Consider the following 13,932-nt stretch of genomic DNA (forward strand, 5'->3'; position numbering starts at 1 on the left):
TATAAACATAATGTCATAATTATACACGGATGGCATTGACTACAGTTTCATGATAACGGAAGTGGTTTTGTGTAACGAATAATGTCATTACAATGTTAAAAAGGCCACAACAGGTGTGACGTTTCCTGCAACTTTTGATGAAGTATTTACAAAGATGTCAAGTGATTCTTTCCTTTGTTAGGATACACTAGTCAAGTTCCACTAATATATACAGTTGCATAAAGGCATTCAGATATCGGTACTGATAAGTTCATGGAAATCCTTCCTAAATGACACTATAAAGATAAATATCGTCACCAACGATACAGTTGATAATACGCTTAAAGAATAATAAATATCCACGTCGAAAATGTATTTTGATTCATTTACTCATGAACAGTCATTTATTTTAGCTTGATGCGGGTGGAAAGTCCGATGTGTTCCAGGACTTGAGCGCTTATCACCTGCACGGGTATGGTGCTAACAAACCTTCAACCACTGACCTTGAACTTCGAGTATCAAATGAGAGGGTCTCCCTTGGAGCAATTGGGCAGATTTTTAACATGTTCCCCCACTACTTTGTAGTATATTTCAGGTTCATTTTTATTGGTGCTGCTAACAGGTAATTGCAGCAGTATTTCATAACTTTCACCGTGGATGGCTTGGTCTCCCCTCGGCTACTCGCAACCGAGTTATGCCGCTAGAAGGTTTGGCAAATGTAGTTGTGTCTTACTGAATGGTATTTCTGAATCAGCTATCATCATTGTTGTCTTATCTTTGAATTCAAAATAACTGTGATGATTATATAAATCTACCACTGGAAATCAGTGATGACGCCGGGCGTTCGCGAAAAGAGTATGAATGTCCTGCGCTACCTGGAACACCCGCCAATCATACAATTTGCATAATAAAGTAAGTATTTATTGCATGACGCCACGCCATCCACTCTACTGCCAGGTAGCGTTGTAGTGTTTCAGCAGTATGCAGTATTCGGTTTCTGCTGGCTTAGGAAGGATATGGTGCATTGTCCGTATTCTATGTGGTGCACCGGATGAACCGGATGTTTCCTGCGAGCAAGCGCAGTCGCCTGTACTTTAACGCGGGAGACTGAAACGTTCGGAACACGTTGAATTGCGATGTGTGTATTTCTAGAAGTCAAATGTTGTGTCATCCAGACTCTACATGTTGGCGACGAGCTTCCAGTGAACTCACACAAAGTGAAAGTCGATTCTTATATTCTTTTATCACAAATTTGTATCTTACCTCAAAGGATGTAGGCCAAGATCTAAACACAATTTTATTTAGTACGTATGACTTCATGTTTACACTGACAGCCATACAACAACCAGCTATATCGCGGGAAAAATTAGTTCCTCTAAAAGAGAGGTGACATGAGCGTATGAATGCACAACTCGCTCTTCAGAAACGTCTTACGCAACACTTGTGTTCAAATAATATCACTATTAGGTGAGAAAGGTCTGTAAAGAACTACCTCAGTTAGTCAGTCACAATGACAGCACTTCGTAATACATTTACATCAAGTACGAGATGTTAAAATGGCCGACACGATAAACGTGACGTGAGAGATTTCCGAAGTTGTTAATGAACCTGTGGGCGTTTCATGTGTTAGTCATCAGTGATCAACTGACCGATCATTGAAAAGTGATTAAATATGTGTCAAACAGACACTTATGTAAATTCATAGATTGCTGGAGACGATCACTGACAGCAAAGACACGGGTCGAGTCGATACCAGGATAGTTTGGATGTGCATTTCTTCGTTTGTTCATTGGGATGGGCCGTAGCGAAAATACAATCATGCTCAAATCAAGCTCTCTGACGTTTCTCAATGAAACGCTGAGACCAAGATGAAAAGTTTCTAAATGATCAGAAAGAACGCTTATGTCTGTTTTCGTGCTAGGGAATTCCCAGGGGTTTCCCCAGGAATGTGGAAATAGTCCGTCAGTGTTTACGTCATTTCAAGAACACAGTCTCGTGAAAAACGTATGAACGTCAAATTTTGTCGTCAGTTTCGCAGTCATGTGACCGACCTCTCGTCCAATGGAAACGCCGTATATCGTGTAACCGTCGAATTACAAAAATATTAAAAAATACTCAGCAATGAGTTGGCTTAAAAACACTGGTTGATGATAGTTACTTCGATTATGATAGGATTACATGTCACATAGGGGCACACTAATCTTTTGCTACGTTAACCTCCTGGACAGAGCCTTCAATAATGTCAGTTGATAATAGCATCACATCAAATTTAAAAACAAGCCTTTAATTATTCACATACATATCTAAAATTTATTATACAAAATAATTTCTTTCAAGTAATATAAGATGAGATATTAGATAAAGATATCTTTCACATTTACGCTTTGATCATGTGAATCCTTTGTGATTGCAAAGTCCACACAGTCAAGCAATATATGCTTGTCGGTGAACCTATCATCAAAAGGGATACACTTAGGAAGTTCGTCCTCATCTGTCTTAAGCAGATATTCGTGGGTAAACCGACTGTGGACAATACTGTGGTAAAACGACCTCGTCAAGTCTTGACTGACAACCCAAGTAGGTATGACCGATTGCTGGTTTTAATTCGTGAAGTTTATTGCTTCCTACCTGGGTGTCCCACCGTCTTTGCATGAAATCCCGAGTATAACTTGTTGGTTTGAACTCACTGTACGGGATCAGTAGTGGAGATAACTGTTTGTCAAGAGCTGCTTTAGCTGCAGCATGGGCTTTTGGGTTACCTGTTATGCCTACATGACTTGGCAACCAGCAAAAGACGATGTCACATTGGCCAGTAGAAAGATCATTGAAAAGTTCTAAAATGTCTCGGAACATGGGACTGATCATGGGACAGATCTAGAATGGGTTTGTTCCACTTCTGTTTGGGGGCAGTCGGGTAGCCTAGTGGTTAAAGCGTTCGCTCGTCACGCCGAAGACTCGGGTTCGATTCCCGACATGGGTACAATGTGTGAAGCCCATTTCTGGTGTCCCCCGCCGTGATATTGCTGGAATATTGCTAAAAGCGGCGTAAAACCATACTCACTCACTGACTCTCGTTATTAACTCTTCTAATGTAGTGAAACAGCTGTTTATAAACATAATATCATCATTGTGCATGATTGGCATTAACGACATTGTTTCATGACCAAAGGAAACGGTGTCATAGGGAGAATGACATTACCATGTTAAAACAACGTAACATGTGTGACGTTTCCTATAACGTTTGATGAAGTCACTGCAAAGGCCTCACATGTTCAGTGATTGTTTCCTTTATTGCCATCAACTGGTCATGTTCTAATATAAATACAGTTACCTGACGGCATTTCAATTTTGGTAGTGATAAGTACTACAAATAACGTTTGATGAACTAACTGCAAAGGCCTTTGATGTTCAGTGATTATTTCCTATATTACCAAGAACTGGTCATGTTCTATAATAAATACAGGTACTTGAAGGCATTTCAATTTCGGTTGTGATAAGTACTTCAGATGCTAATATGAATGACACCTTAGAGATCTGAATCAGTTCCAACAATACAGCTGATGATATTGAAAATCAAAGAGAAGTTTGATGTATTTACTCAAGATTTTAGCAAGTTAAACAAATGAGATGGATTGCCTTATGCGCCCAATAGAGTTGGTTCGATAGATAATGCTGAATATTTTCTGGCTTTGACATGATTCCAGTTTGTTTTTTTAATATAAATGTTAATATATATACTTTCGCCCGTGAATGCATGATACTCTGAAATACTCTACAAATAAAATTGTATGCAAAGTTGTCCACTGTGGGGGCACAATCACCACACCCAGAGGTTGACCACCCAATCTCGTCTATTTGTATTTTATGACAATCAATAGTGTGTTGGGAGCCTGTTCCAACCCGGGTCAAACATATATGTTTCGACCCGTGAAGATTCCGGGGTAGAATAGGTCTTCAGCAACCCATGCTTGCCGTAAAAGGCGACTATGCTTGTCGTAAAAGGCGACTAACGGGATCGGGTGGTCAGGCTCGCTGATTTGGTTGATGCATGTCATCGATCCCAATTGCGTAGATGTGTCCACCATCGAGGATGTAGGTCCGTGTGTGCCATCATGTGCGTGGTTCTGTGAATGTTGGACTGTAGGAGGTTTAATGTAGAACATTTGGATGCCAAACAGTGATTTACATTGTTGCATACATGTAATTTACTGTCTATAAACGGATAATAGTACTTGTGGTTATTGCCGCTGTATTTTGACAAGAATCCACACACATACACCTTCAGAGCAGATATTTGGCGACTGGTTCCAGCTGTCATAGTACCCAGATGACGTGGAACATTGCTCAACATATCAATCAATGGTCTGTGTGCTGCATATCCGCCCATCCTTGCATAGCTGGAGGATCATCTACGATGTCGAGAACGACAAGGATGGCGAAAATTTTAACGAAGTTAAGAAACACAATCGAGCAGATGATTGCAAAGTATAAATTATTGCTGCAATTGCTTAGGAACACCTAAAAAGGAATAATTATACATACATGGCATGTCATGTCTCGATTCATACAATAATACAGTGTTTCATTTCCAACATTCCAGCAGATGATTTGAAGTATGAAATATTATTGCACTTTCCAACTAACAATACTAACAATAAAATACAGAGATACAACGACACAATGACAGGACAAATTCTAACCACTGCCCACTTGCTCCAAGGGAGGCTACTTTCATGTACGAAGTTCAAGGTCGTACTGGCATGTTGTAATGATGTGTCTTTGATACTGCTAACCACGATACATGCATTACTGGGGTGTGGGCGCCATGAGGTTCAAAATGCCTTCAGAATTCTAGATTGTAGACTGACAAAAGAATGTAAAACTTATTTGGTGAGTTGTCACATGTACATGTGCATTGTTTTTATTTTGTTTCCCCAGGAATGTGGAAGTAGTCCATTAGTGTTTACGTCATTTCAAGAACATGGTCTCGTGAAAAACGTATGAACTTCAAATTATTTCGTTCATACACTTATGAATGTCAAATTTCGCGGTCATGTGACCGACCTGTCGTCCAATGGAAAAGCCGTATATCGTGTAAACTTAAAATGAAAAAATTATCACTTGATATCTCTCTGCAGGGAACATAACACTTTGACGGAAGAATTTCAAACAAGAGTTACCTCCCCTTACATTGTCTCCCATTGTCGTAAGTAACTGGCCCCTGCACAAACTGTTGACGTTCTTTTTATGTTAGGTCCACCTTGACAAGGCAACATAATGACAGACGGTCGGTTATAGAGTTAATATCACGTCTTGCCGTTTATTATTCTCTCGAAAATGTTTCCTTATAAACTGTAAATTTCTTACTTAAATCGTCCATCGTGTCTGTTCGTTTCGCAAAGCCAATTTTTGTTACTTGACCAGTGTGTATTCTCTCGCGGTCCCCTAGTTTTCAAGAATATTTTTTAGTTAAAGTTGATTTTGTATATAATCATTTTTAAATGTGTGATAAAGAATTTCCGTGACCCTAAATGTTGTTTGATACTTTTCTTTATATTTATTTGGTTTTCATTTGTAATGGAATAAATTTAATTTTGTGGTAGACTACAATATAATAAATAGAATATTCCATGTGTCGAGTGAAACATCATGCATCTCTCATCTCGTGACGGGGGAAAAGGATATATTTTCTCGAGTTGCATAACCATGAGTGAAAATATATCCTTTCCTACCGTCACACGGGATATTTCACTCGACACGTGAAATATCCTCTATTTATCCTTCAATGAAAGCATTTATGCACTCCTCACAGCACGCTTTTGCTTGGATTTGTATATGCCAACCCTTTATATTATCTTCAGTTCAGTCTGACAAGCTCGATATTAAGGATATTGACAATATCGCGTCAAGTCTTCTTAAACTACTGACGCTCTTCTGTGATATTGACATTATACTAGCAGGTGATTTTAATGTTAGTGTGATGGTCGGCGATGTCGGACGGACATCCGAGGCTGTCCGGGTGCCGTGACCCATGCCGTAGTGGTGAAAAGACCCATGGAGCTCCAAGCCAATCAGCGTGCCGGGATCCCATGAGGGCGCCAGTCGGGTTTTCAGCAAGCAAAATAAGTAAAAGTCTATTATGTCCTTTTACTTACCTTTGCTATTAAAACCGATTCAACATAGTGTAAACAGGTGCCTCTAACACAAGCATCGTCGGAACTGTGTTGGCACCAGTTATCACTATACTAGAACAGGATCACATATACGTTACGATGATGATTATGTTTTGCATTCAGAATGTGAATGATATTCAGTATATAAAAGATTCCTTTTAAGGAGATAAAGACGTTAACGATTTTGGAAAAGAAATTATTAACATTTGTTACATATGCTAAATGGTCGTTTCCCAGATGAGCCGAGTGGAAGTTTTACCTGTCTTACCTCTAACGGTGCAAGTCTTGTGGCCTATGTAATGTGTTCAACAAAGTTATGTGATTCTGTTGATACTTTTAATGCTCACACACGCTCTGAATCAGATCATTTTCCACTTTCTTGTTCAAATCAGTTACTGTAACTATGTGCAAAAGGTCTTAGAAAGGCATTTACAAGTGTTACACATATGGAAGAGAATATATGGAGTGAGTGAGTATGGTTTTACGCCGCTTTTAGCAATATTCCAGCAATTATGGCGGGGGACACCAGAAATGGGCTTCACACATTTTACTCATGTCGGGAATCGAACCCGGGTCTTCGGCGTGACGAACTAACGCTTTAATCACTAGGCTACCCGACCGCCCCAAGAGAATATATGGATGTCAACTTCTTTATTATGAGGAACACAACGTTTCGGAGTATATGCTTACTCCTTCATCTTCCTTATGTGCAAAAGGCTATAACTGAAGAAGCTGTTCTCACACTTGCTCGGTACAGATGGATACCACAACATTCCGACACGTTTATTCAATGCGTTGGTAATAATATTTCTATGCATAAGTTTATACCCTTAGTTTGTAATGACACTTCAAAGGCTACTATGTAGATTATGTTTAACAATGTTTACCGTCCAGTGCTAGAAAGGCTGGCATGCATATACACTCTCTCAAAAAAAGAAACGCAACCCCTATATTTTCGAGGTGTTTATGTCAATATTCAAGTTATTATAACACATTTATTATTGAAGACAACAATATGGAATTTAGCATGGTGGCAGTACAGTTATGCAAATTTAAATCCAGACTTCGACAGTTCTCTCACTAAGATTGACTTGACGCAAGGGGGCGTCTTTCTCAGTACCTCGTATGAGCGCCACGAGCTGCGATCACAGCATTACACCTGCTAGGAACAGAACGGATTAGACGCCGGATTCTTTCCTGAGGGATTGCTCTCCACTCCTCCTGCAGTGCAACGGCTAGTGCATCCAACGTCTGCGGCGGCGGTGTACGTGCAGGTACTCGTCGGTCCAGATAATCCCAAAGATGTTCGATTGGGTTGATGTCTGGTGATCGGGAGGGCCATGGTAACACGTTGACGTTAGAATTCTGGAGAAAATTCACTGTTGCATGAGCAGTGTGCGGCCGGGCGTTGTCATGTTGATAGAGCTCCCACTGTTGGTCGATAATCGGCAGAAGATGAGGTTGTAAGACGTCATTGATATAGCGCTGGGCTGTCAAATTGCCGCGAATGATCACCAAGTCTGATCGTTGGTTGTAAGACATGGCTCCCCACACCATGACGCTCCCTCCTCCAAATCTGTCGACCTGCCGAACACAGTTCGGGGCAAAACCGTTCGTTTCCTCTTCTATAGACACGCTATCTTCCGTCACGGCGTTGTAAGAGAAAACGTGATTCGTCACTAAAGCAGACGCGCCTCCTCTTTCTGAGGGTCCATATCCGAACGTTGGTGCACCACCTGAGTCGTTGGCGTCGATGTTCGTGGCGTAAAACAGGTCCAATAAGTGGTCTTCTTGCACGTAGACCGGCCTCTCGTAGACGGTTCCTAATTGTTTGTGCGGACAATCTTCTCAAACCTGGCACCTGTGTTGCAGTGACGGTAGGTGTGGCAAGCCGATTACGTAGGTGGGTGACCCGGATGAATCGATCCTGAGGTGGTGTGGTAACCCTTGGCCTACAACTTCTGGGGCGATCTTCATTTGCATGAAACTGGGTGTATCGGCTCCAAAATCGTGAAATCGTTGTTTTATTAACATTGAGGTGCCAGGCAACGTTTCCAAAGCTTTGTCCATGAGTGTGGTGTTGCCGTAAGTGTGGCAGTGGGGATCCATACCCTTGTATCACCTACAGGGGTTCCATGAGTGTGGTGTTGCCGTAAGTGTGGCAGTGGGGATCCACACCCTTGTAGCACCTACAGGGGTTCCATGAGTGCGGTGTTGCCGTAAGTGTAGCAGTGGGGATCCACACCCTTGTAGCACCTACAGGGGTTCCATGAGTGTGGTGTTGCCGTACGTGTGGCAGTGGGGATCCACAACCTTGTATCACCTACAGGGGTTCCATGAGTGTAGTGTTGCCGTAAGTGTGGCAGTGGGGATCCACACCCTTGTAGCACCTACAAGGGTTCCATGAGTTTGGTGTTGCCGTAAGTGTGGCAGTGGGGATCCACACCCTTGTAGCACCTACTGGGGTTCCATGAGTGTGGTGTTGCCGTAAGTGTGGCAGTGGGGATCCACACCCTTGTAGCACCTACAGGGGATCCATGAGTGTGGTGTTGCCGTAAGTGTAGCAGTGGAGATCCACACCCTTGTAGCACCTACAGGGGTTCCATGAGTGTGGTGTTGCCGTAAGTGTGGCAGTGGGGATCCACACCCTTGTAGCACCTACAGGGGTTCCATCAGTGTGGTGTTTCCGTAAGTGTAGCAGTGGGGATCCACACCCTTGTAGCACCTACAGGGGTTCCATGAGTGTGGTGTTGCCGTAAGTGTAGCAGTGGGGATCCACACCCTTGTAGCACCTACAGGGGTTCCATGAGTGTGGTGTTGCCGTAAGTGTGGCAGTGGGGATCTACACCCTTGTAGCACCTACAGGGGATCCATGAGTGTGGTGTTTCCGTAAGTGTGGCAGTGGGGATCCACACCCTTGTAGTTCCTACAGGGGATCCATGAGTGTGGTGTTGCCGTAAGTGTGGCAGTGGGGATCCACACCCTTGTATCACCTACAGGGGTTCCATGAGTGTGGTGTTGCCGTACGTGTAGCAGTGGGGATCCACACCCTTGTAGCACCAACAGGGGATCCATGAGTGTGGTGTTGCCGTAAGTGTGGCAGTGGTGATCCACACCCTTGTAGCACCTACAGGGGTTCCATGAGTGCGGTGTTGCTGTACGTGTGGCAGTGGGGATCCACACCCTTGTATCACCTACATGGGATTCATGAGTGTGGTGTTGTCGTAAGTGTGGCAGCAGGGATCCACACCCTTGGATCACCTACAGGGGATCTGTGAGTGTGGTGTTGCCGTACGTGTGGCAGTGGAGATCCAGACCCTTGTAGCCCCTACAGGGGATCCATGAGTGTGGTGTTGCCATACGTGTGGCAGTGGTGATCCACACCCTTGTAGCACCTACAGGGGTTCCATGAGTGTGGTGTTGCCGTAAGTGTGGCAGTGGTGATCCACACCCTTGGATCACCTACGGGATATCCGTGAGTGCGGTGTTGCCGTTCGTGTGGCAGTGGTGATCCACACCCTTTGATCACCTACAGGGGATCCGTGAGTGCGGTGTTGCCGTTCGTGTGGCAGTGGTGATCCACACCCTTGTAGCACCTACAGGGGTTCCATGAGTGTGGTGTTGCCGTAAGTGTAGCAGTGGGGATCCACGCCCTTGTAGCACCTACAGGGGTTCCATGAGTGTGGTGTTGCCGTAAGTGTAGCAGTGGGGATCCACACCCTTGTAGCACCTACAGGGGATCCATGAGTGTGATGTTGCCGTAAGTGTAGCAGTGGGGATCCACACCCTTGTAGCACCTACAGGGGATCCATGAGTGTGATGTTGCCGTACGTGTGGCAGTGGTGATCCACACCCTTGGATCACCTACAGGGGATCTATGAGTGTGGTGTTGTCGTAAGTGTAGCAGTGGGGATCCACACTCTTAGATCACCTACAGGGGATCCATGAGTGTGGTGTTGCCGTAAGTGTGGCAGTGGAGATCCACACTCTTGTAGCACCTACAGGGGATCCATGAGTGCGGTGTTGCCGTACGTGTGGCAGCAGGGATCCACACCCTTGGATCACCTACAGGGGATCCGTGAGTGCGGTGTTGCCGTACGTGTGGAAGTGGGGATCCACACCCTTGGATCACCTACAGGGTATGCATTGCATTGTTTATATTTGTCTAAGACTTAAGATGTAATCTAAATGTCATGATCACATTTAATGTAATGTTATATAACATTAAATTTTATCTTAAAGTTTTGTATATGTTTACCCAGAATGTGTAAGCGTTATGTATTTATTTTGTGTATATATTATATAGCCAATATAAAAGTCAAAGAGTTAACTCTGGATGTCATTATTGTGTGGTTGAGAATGTTGTACCTATTATTTATTATGTAATTATGTGTTTCAGTATCTCATATCTTTGATCTCGGATCTTTGATCTTCTTATACAAGATTGTGGGTTCGAATCCCGTTTCGCCCCGATTATGTTTCTAGGTTTGTCAGCACCATACCCGTGCTCGTGGGTTTCACCGAAGTGGTAAACGTCTGAGACCTGCATCACTTCGGGCTTTCCTCCCACATTAAGCTGACACGGCGCGATATAACTGGAATACTGTTAAAAGCGGCGTTAAAACCCAACTTACTCACTCACTCTTATACAAGGCATTAAAGACCTCAAGCGTGTGTTTGTTCACTTCATGAAACGACATCCACCATAATGCTACATTCACAGAAAAAAAGTATATGTATTTAACTTGAATCATATGTAAACGAAACTATTTCCTGAAAGCTATCTCACTTGATTCTATATGCTAAAATGTACGAGTAAATGCAACAAAATACACTTTCATTTTCATTACGTCTGATATTCTTTATGTATAGTATCAGCTGTATTGATGTCAGTGTTGTGGATCTTGATGAAACGACATCCACTATACTGCTACATTCACAGAAAAAAGTATAAATAATGTATTTAATTTGAATCATATCCAAAGGAAATTATTCCTGAAAGCTATCTCACTTGATTCTTTATGCTAAAATGTACGATTACATGCAACAAGATACACTATCGATTTCAATACGTTTGATATTCTTTATGTATAGTATCAGCTGTATTGATGTCAGTGATGTGGATCTCGATAGTGTCATTTGGTGTAGTATTACACAACAGATATCTAAATGCCTTCACACGTTTGTGCATATTGATGGAACTTGGACTGTTTATGGTAATGAATTAAATCATCACCAAACATGTGAAGCCTTTGGAAATACTTCATCAAATACAACAGGTAATGACGTCTTTTTGAACACAGTTAAGGCATTGTTGTAGTACAATTCCATTTCATCATGAATCAAAACCGACGATGCAATCCGTAAAAAATCAATAATGTGTTCTACACTTCACCAAACGTAAATGGGACGTCTGTTTTATCATTGTCATGGCAACATGTTCATAGAATACCAGTAAATTCCATCAAGAGCAAAATCCGTCGATGCAATCTGTATATAATGTATGCATTTATGGCTCGGTTGTTATATAAATAAAACTCAACATAATAGTGTCTGTGAGTTGCTGACCAGTGAAGGCACGTTGTTCTTCTGCTGATATTTATATGACAACTTTTTTTATGCAATGTTACTTGGGGTGACGTTTCTTTTGCGGTTCCGTATATTATCAAAATATGTTTTGACAGAGTCTTCATTGTTTTCTTGGGGGGGGGGGGGGGGGGGCACGGGTGGCCCAGTCGTCTGAGGCTCCGCGATTCGCTGTGCAGAGTTACGTCCCTTGGGTATGCCAGAAACCTGTGATTGTGGGTTCGAATCCCGGTTCGCCCCGATTATTTTTCTAGGTTTGTCAGCACCATACCCGTGCTCGTGGGTTTCACCGAAGTGGTAAACGTCTGAGACCTGCATCACTTCGGGCTTTCCTCCCACATTAAGCTGACACGCCTTGATATAACTGGAATACTGTTAAAAGCGCTAGCGGGGTTAAACCCAATTCACACACACACACACACACACACACACACACACACACACACACATTTTTGTCTCCTTGTCCTTGATCCGGGATTTTAAGCCCGGTAAAATTCAGTCTATGGTCGAATCACAACAACGTTGTATGCATATACTACGATTATACCTGTAACGTCTCTCGTCAATGTTATGGGCTAGGAATATTTGATGTGTATTTAGAAACTAGTTACCTAGTACAGACACAGGCACTAGTTATTCATCTACAATTACGTTTGTGACCCGTGCAGATTCCGGGGTAGAATAGGTCTTCAGCAACCCATACTTGCCGTAAAAGGTGACTCTGCTTGTCGTAAAAGGCGATTAACGGGATCGGGTGGTCAGGCTCGCTGACTTGGTTGATGCATGTCATCAATCCCAATTGCGTGGATCGATGCTCATGATATTAATCACTGTATTGTCTGGTCCAGACTCGATTATTTACAGACCGCCGTCATACAGCTGGAATATTGCTGTGTGCGGCGTTAAACAACAAACCAACCAACCAACCAACCAACAATTAAGTTTGTAAAGGAGGGATACATATGTCTTCTTATTGGTCTAAGCAACGTTAGTAATTCGTTCCTCCATTTGTAAAAACGTTTCTCAACTTCAGTAAAATGATCGTCCTACTTGTCGTCCTCGTCCTCGTCTGTGCCCCGGATGTAATGGCGCAGAATGTTGGTGGTCGTGGTGGCCTAGATGGACGTCGGATACCTGGAAGAATTGTAACACGATCGATTGCGTCAAAGGTAATTTCCGATTTTTACAGTTAGTGGGTGCATATGTTTGTACATATGTTTGTGCATATGTTTCTGTGATATTCCAGCCATATGGACATACAGGACAAAGAGAATGCGAGGAATGAAGTAGTCTTTGGACAATTTGAATCCTATGATATATTTTGTGGATTAGGAATACAATACATACAATTTCTTTCAGTGAAAGGAAGTAAACTCAATTCTCTGCCGACAAAACGTTGTTTTACAGAATAAAAGCGACAAAAATCCATATTCAAATGGAATCTCTACCAAAAGCAGAGTCGATTGTACGATTCTGACTAGTCTATATCATGGATGTGTTAATGAAGGTCCAATGAACGTCGAATTATAGTATTTGTATAAATATAATAAAGATATATTCAGGTTTTCAGCATTTACTGGAAATGATTATTTTAGATTTTGAATATGAATCTCATGACGGTTCCAGCGGAGCATCATGGTCATTACTCGCTCTTCATTTGCTAATCAAAGCCACGACTAGTGTATTTAATATTTTTTGTTGGTTTGTTGTTGAACGCCGGACTGTATGACGGCGGTCAGTAAATAATCGTGTCTGGACCAGACAATCCAGTCACTGACATCATGAGCATCGATCCACGCAATTGGGATCGCGCGATCGATGACATGCATCAAACGTCAGTGAGCCTGACCAACCGATCCCGTTTGTCGCCTCTTACGACAAGTATAGTCGCCTTTTACGGCAAGCATGGGTTGATGAAGTCCTATTCTACCCCGGATCCTCGCGATCCTTCGTTTATTCCGACAATTCAACAGGTGGATTAACAATTAAACGCTGAATTATTTACAGAGGTGAACTTCGTATCTGTATATAGTTTTCCATGTTCCAGCTGACGCCAGACAACACCATGGAACGAAGACCATTAGAAAAGCTTGGCTAACATTTCTGTCGACAGAGCACACTTGGTCAGCTTGCCAACCTTCTTGTGTCCAAGATGAAAGAGCACAATTGAATACATTAAAATCTAGTTGTGTTT

This window comes from Haliotis cracherodii, unplaced genomic scaffold, assembly GCF_022045235.1.
Source record: "Haliotis cracherodii isolate W230 unplaced genomic scaffold, xgHalCrac1.p SCAF_14, whole genome shotgun sequence".
Taxonomy (NCBI): Eukaryota; Metazoa; Mollusca; class Gastropoda; order Lepetellida; family Haliotidae; genus Haliotis; species Haliotis cracherodii.